This window comes from Rhipicephalus microplus, chromosome 5 (genome assembly GCF_043290135.1).
Source record: "Rhipicephalus microplus isolate Deutch F79 chromosome 5, USDA_Rmic, whole genome shotgun sequence".
NCBI lineage: Eukaryota > Metazoa > Arthropoda > Arachnida > Ixodida > Ixodidae > Rhipicephalus > Rhipicephalus microplus.
This window is the reverse complement of record NC_134704.1, coordinates 42,374,313-42,378,730: the sequence shown is the minus strand read 5'-3', so window position 1 is coordinate 42,378,730 and position 4,418 is coordinate 42,374,313.

Sequence of the window (4,418 nt, the reverse complement as noted above, 5' to 3'; positions counted from 1 at the left end):
AGAACCTTCCCAGTCATATGTGACTTCCACCTCGTGAGGCTTCTGGCGGACATGAGACGTCTGCAGGTGTATAGAGAGCCCTTGAACAACGACAGATGACGCGCTGAAGGCTTCACACCACAAGTGATGTGTTTGGCACTCAGGACCTCTTCTCCTTCGATGAGGCGTTCTGTTTGAGTTTTTGAAGCGTCTAAGTGGAGCATAGTATCCTACTACGGAAATAGGTAGAGCCATCGCGAAGCAAAAAAAAAGAAAAAAAAACAAGTGCCGGCCGCACATGTGCTCAGCGACTCCGGTACAATGTGCGCGACGAAACTTGCGAATAACTCACGGAAATTTCTTTCATGGCGTCACTGGTGAGGCCCCCAAATAGAGGGAAAGGACGAAAAGAGGAGGAGGGTTGCCGCGGAAGCCCTACATTTCCCATTTCACATGCAAGCGGAATGCGCTCGTGCCTACTTTCAGGTCTGCTGGCCGCTCGAGCAATGCGGCCATAAAATTTTGTTAATATATTTTTTTAACGTGGAGCATTCCATTGTAGCACGATGTCGCGCGTGATGCGTCGGCGTTGTCCAGACTCCCACTGCGCATGCTCGCGCCTCGCATATCGTGGCGCATGCTTGCGTCTCGTGCCAACTGTTTGCTCCTCCTACTCTGTCGCCTCGCTAGGTGGACGCAAGCAGCGTCTGCTAGTAAAAACCGACTGGTCGAGCTGCAGAACCGTTCACTGACCACCCTATATATGTATAGGCACTGGATCGCACATCAGCGTCCAACCACTGGTTGAGGGCAACGCCTTTTCATTCAATAAATAAGAACAATAAAGAAGAAATAACAATAAAGCAATCCCGAAACATACCCAATTACGCAACATTCACGCGACACCCCCACCAGATGCGGGCGGCATTTTTTTTAAAACTTTGTTCCTGTTTTTTGAAAAGGTGAAAGTTAACTAAAATAAACGTTTTTATTACATGTTTTGTATAAAAACAGACACACATAGCGTGAGTGTCAATCTATAAAAGCAGCTTTAATTTACAACTGACATACGAACATAATGAGCAAACGTTGAACCCTGAATACCCGCCCCGCCGCGGTGGTTTAGTGGCTAAGGTACTCGGCTGCTGACCCGCAGGTCGTGGGATCGAATCCCGGCGGCGGCGGCGGCTGCATTTCCGTTCGAGGCGGAAATGTTGTAGGCCCGCGTGCTCAGATTTGGGTGCACGTTGAAGAACCCCAGGTGGTCGAAATTTCTGAAGCCCTCTTCTACGGCGTCTCTCATAATCATATGGTGGTTTTGGAACATTAAACCGCACATATGAATCAACCCTGAATATCCGGACCAATGCGAATGTTATCAAGAATCTCGTCTAGGACAGGTCATCTTTGACTCAATCACGTCTTTTATGGCGGAGTGCATAGTTTTCTTACAGAACGTGAGGACCAAACGAGACTGAAGTTCAGAGGCACGGAGAGGCTTGAAGCGATCAGAAGTTTTTCGAGAAAGAACGTCGCAGGAAACAGTGTTTCGGCAAGTTGACTTGTCTTCATCAGGGCAACAGCGTTGCCTTGACGAAGAAAAGTTCACTTGTCAAAACGTTTAATCCATCGACATAGCGAATAAGTCTTTAGAAGCATTTAGTTCAAAACGTTAAGGTAAACATTCGACAGAAGTCTGTCTGGTTGGGTATGAAACTGGGAGCTGATTTAAACTCCAACCAACACTTTTGAAAAAACGCGACGTTTTGAAACCGACTTGTTTCCTTCCTCATGACTGCGGAGACCACATAAAACTTTCGGTTGGAGACTAAATCCTCTCCCAGTCCATCACGTGCATTTGAGTGACACTATTAGAGGTAAAGCCTCACAAATTTGGACAGCGCGACTACAAGAGTTCATGAGCAGTAAGCAGCCCGTAATTACGTGGTATCATTTGAATTACATGCCAAAAGTAGAAGAACTAAAACTATGTAGCCGAGCCAACTCGAATTAAAACCTTTAAATAAACGCATTTTCTCGACAGGCTGCTGTCTTCACCATTCAGTCAAGCGGTCGACACTGCACTTCTGTCAGCCCAGTCGGGTATGCATGAAAGAACTGGATTTACATGCACTCATGCAAAATCAATACCTGCTCAAATAATGGGTCCAAGTTCTTGTGCTCGCCTGTTGCCTTTCGGAAACACTGAAATTGTCGGGTTAACCCACCGCAGAGCCTTGGAAAACATGTGTTGCCCGATAAAGCCATCTTCGACGAATGCATGGTTGAATTGTTTGGCGTAGCTCACTGCGGCTTCCGTCGTTGCCACGCCAACCGAGCGACATAACTGAGCGCGATCCGAATTCTAGCTTCGCTGAGCGAGGCGCGAGCACCGACTACAAACGCAAGTCAATCACTTCTTGCGTTTCGCCTGATTTTAAAATTCACGAAATAAGGAATGCACGCGATTTCCAATCGGTAAATATGAATTACTTCGTCCTCCGAAGGTGCCAGTCACGCCATACCGAGGAAGCATACCATACTTGCTCAAGCAAACTTTTTGTGAGACAATGTGGCTGAAATATGATCATGCATTTTTAAATCCATGACGTCAAATGCAAAAATTTAGGCGCAAAATTTAAACCTAATACTTGCACCTTTTTTTTTATTCCAGTAATGTACCTATCATGGAGAAAGAAGGGAGAATGGAGCTCTCAGGGTGCAATTTATTATTGACTGATTCATTGCTTCAATTTAGTAGTGTGGCGGTTTGGGCTTGTTGGTATGACATGACGATAGTTATCGTCGTTCTGTTTTCGCGCTATAACTATCGTCACGTTCAATTTAGTGCCCCGTTAAATATTAGAGATGTACCTAGCAGAAGAAAGTGCGACTGTTAAGAACGGGCGCATTTGACCCCACAAACGCATGCGCGAATGTATCTTCTAGGTAGAAGCATTGCTTTTCATAATAAAAAAGCGACAGATTTAATGCCGTTTTCTTTTTCACACGCTTCCTTTGCGAACAGATAGTAGTATGGTTTTAAAGTTTTCGCTGAATACACTAAAATATTGTTGTCCCCGAAAATCACGTGTACCGCATTTGCAACGTTCAGCACGTATGTACGCAATACTTCATTGGTTTGGCCTATCTTTTGTATTTTTTATAATGTGTATACACATCACTGATGGGCGACCACGCACGCATGAACTTTTCTAACGCGACGTTTCAGCCATCGTATCTTCCATTTTGCAGTGGAACCAAGTACTTGTGCTAAGGCGCTGTGTAATGCCCCTGACACACGGGCACCCTGAAGTCCTTTAGACAAGGGGACATCTTTCGGAAAGGCGTTCGGGCGCAGTGACACACGACAAAGGAGTACCTCCTTTTCGGCAAAGATCCTTTTTGCAAAAGCAGATCCCGCATCTACTTTTCTGGCAGGAAGGGAGTACTCTCGCATACAGTGTGCATAATTTATCAATAGAAGAAAACGTGTCGCAACACTGCGGTGCCCTGTCAGTATTTTTTTGCGCTGAGAAAATGTTTTCATTTTCAGCAGCAGTGCGACTTGTTGAAAAGTGAAGGCCTATCGTCTGTCCATACTCTCAAACGCCTGTATAACGTCACTAGCGTGATCATGTTAGGGTTGGCAGCGGCAGTTGCTGTGTCGGTGACGTAGTATCTTGTAACAATGGAGTCGGCTTAGTTGGTGAAGAAAAAACCGCGCGTCCAGTGGACTGAAAAGGAGACCTAGGCGCTGATAAAGCTATGGGAGGACCATTTGGACGCCTTGCGAGGGCAAATGCACAACGGCGGAGTGTACCAGGCGATTGCCGAGAGCCTCACCGACGCCGGTATTCCCCGTACACGGGCGCAAATTCACAGCAAAATTGCCTTCGCAGCGTTTAGCTCATCTTCGATGGAGCCGAGGGCGACAAGAGTCAGGTCCACCTCAACTGTTGCTTTATCTCTGTCTCTGCGCTGAGACATCCCAGGACCACGATGAAACGCGGCACACCATCACTGACCCAGCTGGACGAAGCCATGTAAAAAGCACGACAAAAAACAAAAACAGCAAAACACGGACTGTTCATAGTTGCCAGACGAACTTAAGTTGCTGCTAAAAACGCAAAAAAGCGAAAGAAAATTACAGGTATGCGCATTATAAGCCACCAGACAAAAAAAAAAACAGATTTATGCTCCGGCGTCGCTGAATGTGATGTACATGCGTAGATTCTTTTTAATATTTCCAATCTTGCTGCTTCCACAAACAGCGCCATTTTTTCTGCAGCATTCTTCTGAGGCACCGCCTAAAGCAGTAGTCCGGTGCCGTGTGTCATCAGCGCCACTCCTTTCTGCAAATGGTCCCCTTAGGCGACAAAAGGGGTTTACTTGAAAGTACTTTACTTTTGCCCGTGTGTCACGGGTATAATAGACGG